A 17,532-nucleotide genomic window follows, 5' to 3' on the forward strand; every position below is an offset into this window, starting at 1 on the left:
ATCTATAATAATTCCATATTTTGTCATTATTTTGCATTTTTATTTTTTTGTTTGTTTTATAAATAGATGATAAGTATCCCTTTCCAGTAATGGGTTGATTTGTTAGTAATATTATATGTTCTATAAGGTTAGGAACATTTTGTCTTATTGATGGTTGCATTGTTTCTTGTTTGCTTAATATATACTGTCTTAATTCTTGTACATGTAACCACAAACTATCTTCCATATTTAATTTCTGTTTAATCTGGTCTGTTGTCAGAGGTTTTCCAGAGTTTAGCAATTGATGCCAATATATTAATCCCTTTTCTTTAAGCATGTTGACTACTTCCATATTAAATGTTATTATATTACCTTGTGTGTACGCTACTGGATATAAAATAAATGACCATGCTTTAATATCAGGATTGCTATTAATAAAATTTTGGAAAATTTTTAATGTATAAGTAATGTATTTGGAACTTATATTTTTATTCTTATGTATCATCATATATTCCTTCATCAGCCATAGAAAATTGTTTGGTATGAAATCTGTATACTTATTTGCTACTACAAATCCTGATTTTAACCAGATTCTCTCATGAACTAGCTTCCATTTTGATGTATATTTTGTATTTAGCCATAATGATATTGTTTTAATAATGGATGAATGCAAATATATTTCTATGACTGGTAAACCTATGCCACCTATATCCCAATCATCTAGATGATACTTCATAGCTATCCTTGGTTTTTTTGGATACCATAAGAATCTTACCATTAAATCATTTAATTGTTTTAGGTGCGATTTAGTTGGTGGCAAAGAACAAGCTTGTATGACATAAAGAACTTTTGGAAATATGATCATTTTAATTATATAAAGCCTTTCTTCCTTTGAAAAGAAGAATTTATTCCATCTTTGTATTAGATTTTTAATATTATTTAAGGTCCCTTTATAATTTGTTTCAATTGTAGTATATAGGTTGTTAGTTATTATAATTCCCAAGTATTTAATTATATTATCGGTAGAGATATATTTATGGTATTTTTTATTTAGATCTTTAGTATTTATAAGCAATACATTTGTTTTGTTCTCATTAAATTTAAGACTTGAAAAGTTTTGAAAGTTTTGAATGGAGTCCCATAATGCTATTATTATTTTTTAAGGTAATTAAAATATCATCATCAAAAAGTTGAATTTTAAGCTCTAGGCTGTTATCTAGTTGTATTCCTTCAATATTTTTATCCATACATATATTATTTGCTAAGGGTTCAATGACTAGCGCAAACAATAACGGAGAAAGAGGGCAGCCTTGTTTTGTGCCCTTAGTTATTTTAATAGATTTAGACAGACAACATCCCAGTTTTATATAAGCCAATGATTGTTCATATAATGATTTTATTAACAAAGTGAAGTTGTTTGAGAAGCCATATTCTTCTAAAACTAACCACAGATAATCCCAGTTCACTGAATCAAATGCGCTATTTATGTCTAAGCTAATAACATTCATTTGTTTTTTTGTGACATTTATATAATCAATTAAGGAAAGAATTATTTTAATGTTGTCATAAGTGTTCCTATCTTTTATAAAACCTGTTTGATCCTCCTCTATCAAAAGTGGTAGTAATTGTTTTATTCAAGCAGCATGTATTGCCATAAAAATTTTATAATCTATATTAAGAAGTGAAATGGGTCTGTATGATGCACATTCACTGGGATCTTTATTTTGTTTCAGAATTGGTGATATTAATGTGTACTTCCAAGAAGGAGGAATGTCTTTACCATTTTTAACTGATGTAAAGACATTCAATAACAACAGCAAAGCCTCATTTGATAGTAATTTAAACATTTCTGGGGTGATATTATCTATACCTGGAGCTTTGTTTAATTTTAGCTTATTTACTTCAGCTTTAAGTTCTGTCATTGTTATTTGTTTATCTGTTAGTGGTACCTGCTCCTCTAATAACCTAACTTTAACATTGTTTTTGAGAAAAGCTTTCAATGTTGAATGTGTTTCTGTTTTCTCATTTTGATTATTAAGTTTATGAAAAAATAGCCTAAAAGCTTCTAGTATTCCTTCTAAATCAGATACTTTCTTTTTGGTTTCTATATTATGTATTTCCTTGATTTGATTTGTTTTAATAATCTTTTTAGTCCTATTTGCTATTCTTCGTTGGTTTATAGGGTTCATTGAATAGTAACATAGTTTAATTTTTTCTAAGTTGATCATTGTTTTGTGGTGTAGCGTCTCTGAGTATTTTTATTAGTATCTTCTAGTTCTTTTATTAAGTTGGTGTTTCCATTTTGAATATCAAGCTTTAAATTATCTACTTTTGACTGTAATTCCATTAATTCCTTATTCCACTGTTTTTGTTAATTTTTATACCATCCCACCGCTCTTCCATATAGATATGCTTTCAATGCATCCCATATATATATTTCAGATACATCTTTTGTAAGATTGATATCTAGGAATGTTTGTGTCTCTTTAATATAAAATTCCTTAAAATCTTTGAGATTTGTTATGTAAGATGGTATTCTTGTTACTGATATCCTTCTCCTGAAACATAAGTCTATCTCAAACGTTATGGTGTTATGGTCCGAAAATGGACATGACATTGTCTTGACTTTATTTAATTTAGAGTTTAAATCCTTTGTTATGTACACTCTATCTATTCTAGAGTATGTATTATGTCTATGGGAAAAATGTGTAAAGAATAGTGAATCTGGGATAGCATACTCATTTATGTCAACTATATTAAAAGTTTCAACAAACTCAAATAACAACTTTGTTAAAGGTGATTTCTTACGTGTAGTTTTAGTATTTGTTTCAGTTTCTTTTATAATGCAATTGAAATCTCCAGCTATGATTAAATTGCCTGTGGTATATTGTACAATGTCTTCTAAGTGTTGTTTGGCCACTCTAACACCTAGTCCTGGTATCCAATAAATATTCACTAATGTATATATCATTTCATTGATAGATATTGTCACTAGACAAAACATTCCTGAGTTGTCATGGAACGTGTTTATGATTTTAGGCATTAAAGTAGTGTTTTTCCACAAAATTGCTACTCCCCTTCGCTTCTGATTATAGGTGGAACTTACTAGTATTGTATAATTTTTATTGTTTAATTTATTTATGTCTTCCTGTGTAAGGTGTGTTTCCTGTAAAAATACTAGTTGCGCTTCACATAGCTTTAAATATCTATAAAGACTTTCCCTTTTGCAGCTATTATTTAAACCATTTACATTAAGAGATATACATTTTGCAATTGGATTTATATTAGCTTTGCTTTTATCCATATACAATGTGTAGATGTGTGTACATGAAGAGAATGACTTGTTCTTTCTTCTTCCAGCAGTATTACAATAGATTATAGACACCCAATAAAAGTAAATTACAAGATCATAACTGAGAACAATATAAGATAAACAACCACCAAACCCCTCCATGAGAAAAAACATCTCATCCTTGAATGATCTAATCATTCAAGCGATCTCTCTTAAGTCTGCATTTCAGCATCCTCCCCCGGCCCTGCAATATGGTAGTTTTATAATGAAAAGTATCTTATATATCTTTTAAGTATACATGTATCTGTCTTTACAGATTACTTAAATACAGTCTTTATCTATTTTAATATTTTATAAAACACTAAGGCAACACAACTATACATAGATTTAATACTTAACTATTTGGTTTTGTTTAAATTGTAAAGGAAAATCTTTTATTTTAATATACCTTTTGTGTAGCAATAACGGTTATGCATCTTAAAAATAATATGCTTGCTGTCTATCTCCCTTATAGTGTGAGTGGCATTCATAGGTATCAAATTTATTGTAATGGTCTACCTATATATACATATATATACATATACATACATATATATATATATATATATATATATATATATATATATATATATACACACATACACACATACATACATACACACATATATGCATACATACATAAAAAAAAAAAAATGTTAAGCATTATATGCATCAGTTAACCATGCCACAAGTTGATTAAATCAGAAAGTATCCATAACAATGAATATAACGTTACATTTGTATTGTCATTTATCAGTAATCTTATAGTTTTCCTTTAATCCAAAAAGTCATATTTTAGTGGTATGAATGCTACTAATTTGTTTTTGGCATTGGTATTATATAGTTTAAGACTATATTTCTTAGCAATTCCTATATATTTATTAGTGCCACTGGCATATTTCATCGCTAGTGTACCACATATGTCATATGTCAAATAGCAACTCATACTCCTTATGATATTACAGGATTTATCTGCCGCGTTATAACTGTAAGGTTGGAAAATATAAGAAGCAAAGTAGGCTTTAAATATGCTATATCACAATTGGTTGGTACTTATTACCGTCAACTCTTCTACATACGCAGGAAAAGATAACCATCAACCATTTTCCTTCATTTTTCTCTTCATCCTTCTATTCTCCATTTTTAATAAATATTTGTTTCTGTTGTGGCTCTCTGCTCTTTATGAGGGCAATAGTAATAGAGCATGTTCCGGCAGAACAGAGAGGCCAGGGTTTCTACTCCAGACTTTTTCTGGTACCCAGAAAAGAGGGCACCTGCCACCCCATCCTCGATCTATCCATTCTAAATACCTTCCTGGTGATCCCAAAATTCAAAATGCTCACCCTCCAGCAGCTGCTACCCATGCTCTCCAAGGATACTTGGCTAGCCACCCTAGATCTAAAAGAGGCCTACCTCCACATTCCTATCAGGGAATCATGCAGGAAGTATCACCGTTTCAGGGCAGGATCTCAGCACTTTCAGTTCTCTGCACTTCCTTTTGGCTTATCTACTGCTCCCAGAGTTTTCACAAAATGTCTGGCTCCGGCCATTGCCTTTTGCAGACAAAGGAATATCCAGATTTACCCATACATAGATGACTGCCTAATTCAGGCAGACAGTCAGGAAAAGCTGCTCAAGCACCTGGCCTTTGTAAAGTCCCTACTCACCTCCCTAGGGTACACAGTCAACGAAAAGAAATCCAGACAGGTGCCCACCCAAAGGATTATATTCCTGGGAGTAAGCCTGGACACAGCATCCCAGATGGCATTCCTTACACAAGAAAAGCAAATTTTCCTGACAGCCTACTTCTCTCAACCAGCCACCAGACCCCAGCTATCTGCAAGGAAGATCCTGCAAGCTCTGGGGTTCATGGCATCTTGCATACCACTCATTCCATATGCCAGACTGCATATGAGGAAACTTCAGTGGTACCTAAAAAACCTTCGGTGCCAACACTCTCAAGACCTGGAGACTCTTATACCTATAATTCCTTGCCTCAGAAAATATTTTCTTTGGTGAGCAACAGCATGCTCCCAGAACAAGGGACTACCTTTCTCACCGCCCCCTGCTGCCCAGACCCTCACCACAGATGCATCAGACTATGCCTGGGGTGCACACCTGGATGGCAGGTGCATACAGGCCCAATGGAGCCCACAGCAGATCCCTCTGCACGTCAACCAAAAAGAGATGATGGCTGTCCAGCACGCCTTGATAACTTTCAAGCCTATTCTCTTCCCAGGGGCTCTCCTGATCAAAACAGACAACGCCACTGTAATGTGGTATATTAACAAGCAGGGAGGGGGCACACTCCTACCCTCTATGCAGGCTGGCCATGACCCTTTGGTGCACAGCCTCTGCCATGCAACTCCACCTGTTCCTACCAGGTTCTCTCAACTCTCTGGCAGACCAATTAAGCAGAAATCTTCTAGACCCACATGAATGGCAGCTCAACAAAAGAACCTTCACTCTAATAACTCAGAAATGGGGCACCCCGATGGTTGACCTGTTTGCCTCCTACACCAACCACAAGAGCTCAGCAAATTCTGCACCAGGGAGCATCACTACATGGCTTGGAAAGTGGATGCCCTGTCCTTCCCCTGGGTCAGTCTATAAATCTCTGCCTTTCCTCCACTACCTCTCATCCCCAGGGTACTGTCCAAAATAAAGGAGGAAAAACCAAGGGCAATTCATATAGCTCCAGACTGGCTTTGCCAGCACTGGTATCCCTTGCTGCGCAGCCTGTTCCCACTGCTGCCGTTGCATCTTCCTCAGACTGTTTCCACTGCCGCCGTGGCATCTTCCTCAGACTTCAAGCCTCCTGACCCCGATGGAAGGGGAATTCATTCATCCCCAATTGCAGATGCTCAATTTGGCAGCTTGGCTTATTCCCCAACCCCTGATCAATCTGCCAACCTCAATAAACAGGTTCTAGATGTTATACATGAGGCCAGATGCTCTAGCACTAGGAAGTCTAGTTCTGCTCATGGCACGCACCTGCAAGGACCTACTACTGAATTACTCTCCCTCTTTACTAATACCCAATACTGACCTCTTACTCCTTTTCTCTCTTCATCTCTCTGCTCATTCCTTCTCATCTCATTGCCCTTTCTCAGCTCCCTAGAGCAGCAAGCATCCCTCATCCAGGAATCAAAGGGACCCCAGCTTGAGGCACCCCACAGCCCCACCCAGCTTTTGTCCTTAAATTTGTGTGCTAACTCCAGCAACTCTGCTCCTTCAAACTTTCTCTCTCTGCAGAAATTTCTCTGACTGGCCATCACTTCAGCCACTTCAGCCAGAAGAGCTCAAGCACAGCTGAAGAGCTCTCCCTGTGGCATCTTCTCCATGCTGACAGGGTATCCCCATGCTATCAGGGTATCTTCATGCCCAACCCATCCTTCATGGTGTGCCCAAACCAACTTGTTCCATCCTCCATTCATTTTTCCTTTTCCCCAGAACAAGGTTAAAGGATCCTGCACTCTCTAAATATGCAATATGCTCATATTAATCATATTCTATCTCTAGAGGATCAAATCCTCCAAAAAGTCTGATCAAATGCTGTTTTAGCTTTACAGAGGCAGAAGGGCAAAGCCATCTCAAAACATTTTTCCAAAAATGATAGCACACTGCATCCATTTCTGCTACAAACAACACGGAAAGCCTCCCCCCAGAGGGTCAGAACTCACTCCACCAGAGCAGCCTCCACCTCTGCAGCTTCCCTCAGAGGAGTCCCCACCAGGGACATCCTGGAGGCTGCCACCTGGACATCTGTTCACACTTTTACCAAACACTGCCACCTGCCTCTCTTCTCCAAATCCAGGGCAAGGTTTGTCTCTGCAGTCTTGCAGGGCATCCTAGCTAGGCCCTAGTTTCCTTGACTGCCTACACCCATTTCTTCAGCTTTGGGAATCAACCCAAATGGGATGACTGCAACAGTGAAACACAAAGAACATAGTACAGGTGCGTACACTTACCATAAATGTAGATGTTCGCGTGTATTCACTGTTGCATTCCTGGTTTCCCTCCCTCCATCCCCCTTTTTCTCTTCTCTTTCCTTACAAAGGATATATTGATATTTACTTTCTACTGGTGGGGTTCTTCCACCAGAACCTGGCTCCTACTTGGGGGCTCCTGACAGGTTACGGCAAGAAAAACCTGATGTAATGGCATCGGCTGCCTTACTTTATAATAATAATGACCTGACGTCAGTCCTGAAGCGACAGCAACCGATGCAAAAATACTAAGCCTCTGGTATTTGAGCCAGCCGAGGGCTACCCTGGCAGGGATAACCCAAATGTGATGACTGCAACAGTGAATACACTCGAACATCTACATTTATGGTAAGTATACACAACTGTACTTTCTGTAGTGCCACATCGTCTACATACAGAAACTTTGTTGATCTGCCCCCTCTGACCTGTTTGCTAATGTAGTCCATCACCAGTATGAACAGCAGTGGGCTCAGAGCTGAACCCTGGTGTACATCCACTCCCACTGGGAACCCCTCTGTGAGGCCAAACAATGTTCATACTTAAGTCGCTGGGTCCTTGTACATAGCCTGCACTAATTCTGCCAATGTTTCTGGGACCTCAAACCACCGCAGTACTACCCAGATCAGCTTTCTTGGGACCTTGTCATATGCTTTCTTTAAGTCTAGGAATGCCCAGTTGGACTCTCTCCTCATCTCTAGCTTCTTTTCAACTGTTTGTCTCACTGCAAACATCGGGTCAGTTGTGCTGCATCCTGCAGTGTTAACATGTTAGTAAAATGTTGCTCAAACAGTTGGAATCTGTCATTCCAACCACATTAGTTTGCATTAAGGTATTGTCACTTGATAATACACAGTTACAGTGTACTGCAGTGATGGTCATGTAGAAGCTGTTCTCCCATTGTTTCCTGAGATCTGTGGCATGAAACCAATGTGGAAAACCTAAATGTTGAAGGTTATTTTTGTAGATACTGCCTACTTCTAAGTTTCTCGTTCTTAATATTTCTGTCAAACGGTTCATGAGTTTTATTTAGAGTAAAATAAATTAGCTGTCTATTTCTGCTTTATTCAAAAATCAGCTGGGTATTCTGGTTAAAGCTTTACGCAATAAGTATCCAGTTTTTGGTACTTACAATCTCTGCCCAGGTGTCATAACTAACAATTTCTGTTTATAGTTTCCTTTTGAGATACTTATTGAACTTCTTCAAAATATAAATATCGATAGGGATTACATTTGGAAATAATCCTTTTTGCTGCATTATTACATACTCATTTTTTGGTATATCATAATGCCTATTTAACCCTTTCTGTGATAGCAGCCTAATTTTAAATTATGACAGAAACTGCCCTGCATAGAGAGAAAATAATTGAACCTCATGATCCAGTTGACACAAATATTGAGAAAGGAGGAAACTGGACATCCTGTGTATCCAGGAGACAAGGTGTAAAGGCTGTGCAGCAAGGTAAGTTGGCTTGGGATCCAAAGTGTATTACACAGTGGGAGGGCATATTAGAAAGGGTGTGGGAGTTGTGGTGAGGTTGAGTCTTCTTAAGACATGCAACGATGTCAACAGAATCAGTGATAGACAGGCTCCAGTGTAAAGACATGGCAGTGTTTATATTCTCTGGCTGTGCTCCACAGCAGGGTTGTGATGGTAAGGAAGAGAATATATACTCTCTGCAGTTGCCAGACATACTAGCTAAAGCAGGACAACATGAATTGGTGTTGATAATGGGGGACCTGAATGCTCATATTGGGACTAATTGATCAGGATATGTGGACTGCCTAGGCCCACGTGAGTGAAGTAACAGGAGTAATGGAGGAGAGATACAGCAAGAAGATTGCATGCAAGAGTGGCCAACATACAACTCGGGTAGACTTCCTCCTAGTAAGGAAAGGGCATTGGGGCAGAAGTGGAGATTGCAAAGTCACCCCCAGTGAAACAGTAGACCTACAGCCTAAACCACTGGTGGTCTCAATCAGCTGCAAGCAGTGGTTAGAGAAGACTGTGTAAGGTCAGAAACTAGGTTGAAGACCTGGAAGTAGACTAGACTGAAAGCACAAGAGTTCAAGGAAGGTACTCCTGTTTCTTGCACCTCAAGAAGAAGAGGAGATAGGTGGAGTTGAAGAAGAATGGCAGCATCTCCAGACAGCAAGTTATAGAACAGATATGTGGTCGAGCCAGGTATGGAAATAAGGTACTTAAGGAAGGCTGGTGGTGGAATGCAGAAGTTCTGGAAATTATCAGAAGATAATAGTACAGGAAAAGGTGCAAGATGGACAAGACAGACTAGGCTAAGGAGGAACACTGGTTGGCTAACAAAGAGACTAAGAGAATAGTCACAGTAGCAAAGAACAAGGCATTCTACCATCTTCTACAAAGTGACTCAGCACTTGGCATAAAGAAACTCTCTTAGGTTGCAAGGCAAAGACAGAAATATAAAGAAGATAGTTATCAGATAACATTCATAAGAGATACCAGCAACAACCTGTTAAGCAGTCTACATAATATCAAAGGCACATAGGAAGAGTACTTGCAGCAGCTTCTGAATGACAAAGAAAAGCTCACAGAAACTGTATTGCCCCGTAGACAGCCTACAGTGAAAGAGGAAGAACTCACCCTAGAAGAAGTAAGAACAGCACTAAGGAAAATAAAGTCAGGGAAAGCAGCAGGCTCAGATTAAGCACAGCAGATATGATCAAGATGTTGGGTGAGATAGGGGGAAATGAGCTGCATCTAATGACTGTAGAATAAGCATTCAAGCTGGTGTACAACAACAAAGAGGATATTCACAACTGTGTACAGTATAGAAGTGTCATATTCCTCTGTCACACTGCATGACAGTGCAGCAGAAGGTGATTGATCAATAGGGTTCCTGTTAGATGACCGAAGACGCATTATATAGAATGCGCCTTGGTCAAACTTAAAACACGAAAAGGCAAAGTGGTGAAGCGGCTTTTAAGCAAATTCTTTCCCAGGAAAAGAATTTGCTTGGCCACTTCCGTTACTTTGCCATTTTCGACACTGTAGTGCAATCTCAGAGTTGGTATATTTAAGTAGGAGGGTGTGAGGGGCACAGTCCCCCATATTATGTATTATTTCAATTTTTTCTTCTTTTTTTTTTTTGTTTTTTTTTTTGGAACAGCGATTTTTTTCCCATTGGAAAAAAATTACTGTTCTGAGCTTTCGAGATTGTAAGCTTTTGCTTACATGGGTTCAATTAATCATTGTTCGCTTTTTTAAGCGTTCGATGATATAATATAGACCCGATAAATATGTGGGGAGTATAAATTAAGATGGGGGATGAGCAGTTCATATTCAGATCAGGGTGCAGCAAAACTAACCCATTGTTTGCTGTCAGATACATAGTGGAGAGATGACAGAGTCTCCAACTGGACATTCCTAGACTTTGAAAAAGTATATGAGAAGGTCCCAAGAAAGTTGATTTGGATGGTCCTGAGTGTGTTTGAAGTCCAAGAAACTTTGGTGAAATTAGGAAGGCTATGTCCATGGACTCAGTGACACATGTACAGTGTTTCATCCTCACAGAGGGATTCTGTGGGACTGGGTGTACATTAGGCTTCAGCTCTGAGTTTACTTCTGTTTATACTGGTGCTGGACTACATTAGCAAATAGGTCAGAGGAGATAGATCAATAAAGCTGCTGTTTGCAGACTATGCAACATTACAAGCAGACTCTGAACAGGGACTTCAGCAAGTGATAAGGGTATGGAATGCAAAATTTAAAGCACATGCAATGAACTTGAGTACAGACAAGACAGTTGTCATAGAAGCAAATGGGAAAGTATTGAAGCAGGTTAACCACTTCAGGTATCTGGGTAGCTGAAGAGAAGGGAAGTCAGAATGAGGAGGTCAACACTAGAATTAGTGGGGCTACAACCAACTAACAGAGTGTTAGAGTAGTGCGTGACAGAATACCATAGAACCAGAAAAGTAAGGTGTACAAAACAGTGGTATGGCCAATATTTCTGCATGGTACAGAAACCTGGACAGTGAAGGCAGAGCAGTTGAGGAAGCTAGAGGTGATGGAGAGCAAGTGCCTGCAGTGGATGGTAGGATTCGCAGTGTGGGACAGATGAAGAAATGACATCAGAACAGAAGCCAAAGTAGTTCCAATTGTAGAAAAGGCCCAAGGTGCTGTGTAACCAAGCAAAGTATTTGTAATTGACAGTCCATCTCTATCACAAAAGTCTAGTAAAGTTTCAATACTCTGATTTCAATAATGCAAGCCTTGCTTCCCAGTCATGCCTCTCCAAGTATCTGTCATTCCCCACATCAGCAAAAAAGTCTCCAGGTAGGGCTACAACATCAGTAGGTAGTACCCTTTCAAGCACTGAACCCACTGTCCCCAAGAAGGACAAATATTCTGTGCACTTGGATGTAATAGTTATTCAATCATTAGTCAGGGATTTATTTCCACAGTCTGCAACAACACTGAGGTGACCTTCTTATCCACAAGTACAAACTCCAGCTATAATGCTGTCAGCCAGGAGTATGTAAGTATCCCACAGAAAAGGAGAGAGATCATCTCCGCTTCAAAAATCTGGTTCCAGAATCCATGATATATAGCCATAAGACCCGCTAGATCAAGCATGTGCTTTTCAACCTTGTGCATAAGTTCTGGCTCCTTCCCCACCAGAGAGGTGACTTCCAGGTTCTCAAGAACCAGTTTCCATTGTCAAGATGTATTGCATCTTAATTTCCCTACTCATGCCTGCAAATATCTGGCATTGAAACTAACTCGTAAATTTTTCTTTGTTGATAGTGAGCCCACATGGAAGCTCCAAGGATCCCTTGCAGGTTGAGCCTGCCTAGGCTGTATGGGTCGCCAGCAAACATCACCCATGGGCTTCGCTCCAGGAGTGGGTCTGGGTATCCCTGCTGTGGCTGAGGTTCTCAGATTGTTGAAGAAAAACCTGAGCACTGATGCATTCCCCATTCGAGTGGGTAAACTACTGCAGTTGGCAAGGGATCAAAGGTTGTATTCTGTCCTGACCTTCGGTAGATCATGGAATCCTGCTGGACACCTGAAGTATTACTCTGTTTTCATAAGTACTGTACTAAGTACAGTGGTTTGCCACATTTCTAGACCACTCATAGAGGGTGGTGTCTGGTGCAAATTCCTCATTTTTCTATATTCTTGCATGCAGGGTATCCTGAGGCTCCATACTGGTCCTATTTTTGCTCACAGTATACATATTACTTCTAAAGGAGGTTATTATGGGGAGAGTATTGTATTTTATCACTCACCAGGTAGAACTCACACCCTTGCTTGCTTGTTTATTACAGTTAAGTCTGTGCTTTCAGTTCCTGTATAGGTGTGTGGATTACTTTTACATCACAGACTGCATTCTCATCAGTGGCAACTATGCAGTATCCCAGCCTCTACTTAAACTGTTTAACTTCGACCTATCCATAGGTTTTGTTTCTAATGCTTGGAGATTAGCCACTATGACTCCTCTACACAAGTGTGGTCCCTTTAAAGACCCAGGTGACTATAGGCCCATCAGCCTCACTAGCCTTATATGAAATGTCATGGAGCATATAATAGCAGAAGTTATTTATGCAACCATCGACAACTGACTTAGATCCCACACAGTTTGGTTTTATGGAGGGCAGATCCTGTGTCCTAATCCTAGTAAAATTTGTAGTAAAAGTTCCAGAGGCTGTGGACAGTGGTGACTCTATACACACTGCTTATCTTGATCTGGACAAGGCTTTTGACACTATCTCTCATGCTGGTATTATTGAAAAGGCAGAGAAACTTAATGTAACCCCCTACATTTTTCTCTGGATTTCAAACTGGCTGTCCAGAAGATCCCAAGTAATGAGAGCTGCTGAACATAAAATTGTGACTAGTGGGGGGTACCATAGGGGATTAGTGCTGGGACCTCACCCATTTGGTATTTAGTTTGCAGACATTCAAGTCAAGTATTAACTAAGTTTGCTGATGACAGCAAGCTGGGCAGTATTATTCATTGATATTAACTGCTCTAATAAGGACTGAAATATGCACATACCTGGTGTACTGAAAACAGTCTCAAGCTAAATTCAAAAAAGTGTAGCATAGTAACATTCAACAAAAAAAATCTGTCTTTAAACTCAGTGGTATTCCTCTGCAAGCAAATATGGTCATAAGAGACAAGGGTATTTATGAAGACAACTCTCTCTCATTTGAACATTATGTTTCCACCGTAGTGAGGAAGTCTGTCTGTCTAGCCCAATTAATTTCCTAAGAAATGTTCAAGATCCAAAGAAGTCATCTCACCACAGTACTCTTTCCTTATCCGATTCATCATCAAGTGCAGTTCCCCTTTAGTATGTACAAATCCAAGCACATCTCTCATCTGGAAAGGCCCATTGATTTTTTACCCAAAAGATAAGTGACTTAAATCTTTTAACTATCCCAATAAATTAGCACAGCTGTTGTACTCGTCAGCCTAATGGCTGCTCTGAGGTGACCGTGTCTCACTTTTTGAGCCACAAAATAGCAGTGGAGCTACAAAGACCTGGACTAAGACCTAAATTTATACTAAATAAACCAAGCTCATTGGAGGAACAGGTTGATAACATTGTATTCCCATCTTATGCAGTGTTACCGTGACAGGTCAAAAAAAGTACTACTTTGTCTACCACTAAGGCTAGTCTTGATAATTGGATGGGTAAGCATAAATTTATACCATGGTTATCATGTATGCCAACCTCTATTTGAGAAGTGGGCACTACTGAGTACTTACAAAGGGTGACAAGAACTTTTAAGTGCATCTGTTTAAAGATGTATATGGCTAGGCCTGTTATGGTCCCTGGGATCACTTGCCTACTATTGTTCCTATGTTCTAATGATAACCAGCTGTACCTCTTTTTCTCTCAAAAGTGTTTACCTGATTTGGTAATACTCAGCAGTAGCTGTTGTCACATATCCTAATGCTTAACCCTTTAGAGACTGATACCATGTTAATTTATGCCACCATCCGTTAGTCACATGTTCCACTGACTTTCTTCTTAATATAACTTAAGGGAGAATCAAATAGAATTTATGTCCCCTGTTGTGACTTTGGTGTAGTTCTTGATGGTAGGTCTCAGCCATCATCAAGACATCTGATTTCCATCTTTCAAGTGTGTGGGTGTGCGTGCGCGTGTGTGTGCATGTGTGTTTGTGCATGTGTGTGTGTGTGTGTGTGTGTGTGTGTGTGTATATATATATATATATATATATATGTATGTATATGTATATATATATGTGTATGTATGTATACACACACACACACATATATATATATATATATATATATATATATATATATATATATATATATATATATATACATACACACACACACACACACACACACACACACACACACACACACACACACACACACACACACGCACACACAAGTCCAGAACAAGCTCGATAGGCTGCTGAAGAATCCGCAGTAGCAATCCAGGGGCAATGAAAACAAACTCCACGTATTCACCATGTTGAGGTTGAGATAGACAATTTAATGTTCCAAAGAAGTAAAAGGCATGCAAAACAAACACAAACTAAAAAACAGGAGATGAGCACTTTCGGGTGTTATACTCTTCATCAGATCTAATAGTAAACAAACCAAAGAATAAACCAGAATAACACAATCCACACACCACACACATAATCCAAAGTAGCAATAAATCAAGGCAATTTAAATCATTTCTTTTTTTTTTTTAAAACAACGCCATGTAGTAGCAGCTCTAAAGATAAGCCAAACAGCTAAGCCAAGCGCTTTCACCCAGTTATTTACTAAGGCTTTTGGAGACAAAAAGAACACTACTGGCAGTTACTGAGTTTGGATTTGATATGCCTGTCCCCTTCTGGTATGTGGGAGGAAACATTAGCAGTAAAAAAAATAAAAAAAGAAGAAACGGTTATAATGTGTGACCATCTAGTTCAATTTTATATGTTGTTGTTGTTTTTTTTTTTTTTTCTCCTTCCTTCTTCTTCCTCTTGTTGTTATTGTTATGTTATCAGTGATGTGATGAGTGAAGAAAAGTTTATTTTTTATATTTTATCACATGTAAAAAGTTTTGATTTATTTTATTTTTTTTTTTTTTTTTTTTGTTTTTGGGACAAGAAGAATGATTTTTTTTTTTTAACAACAATTACAATAAACAGTAAATCATTTTTTTTTAAACATTATTTTTATTATTATGTGTACCATGAAATTTTATATAAGGCACTTTTTTGGTGTATTATCACCACTATTGACTATATATTAAAAGTATTTCAAAAAAAAACACATGATTTAAACTGAGAACTGTTTTACCTTTGCATTATGTTTCAACAGTCACTTTCTGTTTATATCGAATGTCATCCAATAAACGTTACTAAAATTTGCGCCATAAATCCAGTATTAAGAGTAATGCTGAACTGCTAATCAGCCGATCAACAGCTGTTATTTCCAAATTCAACCAATCAGTGAAATAGGTGGATGAGTTGTCCAATAGCTATCATTTTAAGTCATATAATTGCTATTGATCAAATTTCCAGTTCATGCACTTTCATTGGTGTACATTAGTGCAAATCATTATCCTGTATTTTCAGTTTCCACTTATAACGTTGATCGCTTGTTTTATTTAAACTGAATGCTATTATTTTTAAATTAAGGCATCATTTTGTGCATCTTATGTATTAAAAATTGTATACATAAGATATAAATATATAATACATATAAAAACATTCTTATATATTCTAAATAGTATGAGTTACATATCGAATACTAAGTCACGAAGTAAAACATGGAGGATTACTACCGTGCAACTAACACCCAAAAGTGCTCATCTCCAGTTTTTTAGTTTACTTTATTTGTTTTGCACATCTTTTACTTCTTTGGAACATTATATTGTGCATCTCAACCTCAACGTGGTGAATACGTGGAGTTTGTTTTCAGTGTGTGTGTGTGTGTGTGTGTATGTATATTTATTTATATATATATATATATATATATATATATATATATATATATATATATATATATATATATATATATATATATATATATATATATATATATATATATATATATATATATATATATATATGGATCTCCTTCAGTTGATCGACCGTTTGAAGTGCTGAATGCCATATGGCTGAGGCCATATGATTTCCTCAATGTAATGCGATCTTGGAGTTGGTATATTTAATTAGTGGGGGTATGGGGACGCAGGGGAGCCCCCCCTGCAAAAAGCGCTTTTTTTTTTTTATTTTAGTTTCAAACTTTTGACATGTCAGTCATATGGTCTCTGCCATATGACGTTCGGCATTCCAGAAGGTCGAACAACTGAAGTAGATGCGTGTGTGTGTGTGTGTGTATGTGTGTGTATATATATATATATATATATATATATATATATATATATATATATATATATGAAATCTGCTGTGATTCCAGAACTCTGCTGTGAGGTTATAGAATAGTGCATGGAGAACCAACCATATTACACTGGCCTTACAGGATCTTTATGGATTTCCAGTTGTAACTAGATGTGTTTTTAAAATTCTGAACCTCACATACCTTGGCCAGCACAGCCTGCATTCTGCTTACTTTAAAGAACTTCTAAGACTCACTGCCCCAGCTAGAGACCTCGGATTATTAGATGAAGGGATGTTGGTAGCTGCACAGACATATTTAGAGACCGCAGGTAGGTCATTTTGTATATACCTTGCTCTAGTCATGGAAACATCAGTCTTCCTTGATTTGAGTCAGTGATTCCAAGTACTCTTACAGCAGGTCCCTAAAGTGTTGCCTATTTGATAGTCTATCTGGATCTGTTTTTTTTACCTGTGGTCATCCTGCAGATTTTGTCATTTACTGACTTAATACATTTTTAATATTTTATTTTGTTCTTTGTAAAATGCCTAGATATTAAGTTTTCATATACATTAAATAAGTAAATAAAATAAATAAATAAAAGGTTCCCTGATATTTTTATGGTCTGGCACGTTTCTCTGATTTATTGTCAGTCATATCAAAGTCTACCAATTCTGGCAGCCTCTGAGCACAAATTAAGGAATTGGTATTAGCAAGTGTAGATATAACTTTTAATAATTCACACTTGAGAGTTATTCATTGGAGAGGGGATAAAGTAACATATTTTGTAAATTGATATTAATAAGAAATGACAAAGATGGTTCTCTGTTGGTGTCATTTGTTATATTGCCACAGTAATTCTTAATGG

General features: G+C 37.5%; 1 protein-coding gene across 2 annotated transcripts in view; it reads left to right on the forward strand.

Annotated features, from left to right (window-relative positions):
* The window catches only part of UNC45A (unc-45 myosin chaperone A), a 1,636,854-nt gene that overhangs the window by 1,321,069 nt on the left and 298,253 nt on the right, over positions 1–17,532 (forward strand). The gene's annotated exons all lie outside the window — the stretch shown is intronic.

Source organism: Protopterus annectens, chromosome 7.part0, assembly GCF_019279795.1.
Source record: "Protopterus annectens isolate FY-2018-M chromosome 7.part0, PAN1.0, whole genome shotgun sequence".
In the NCBI taxonomy this organism is placed as follows: domain Eukaryota; kingdom Metazoa; phylum Chordata; order Ceratodontiformes; family Protopteridae; genus Protopterus; species Protopterus annectens.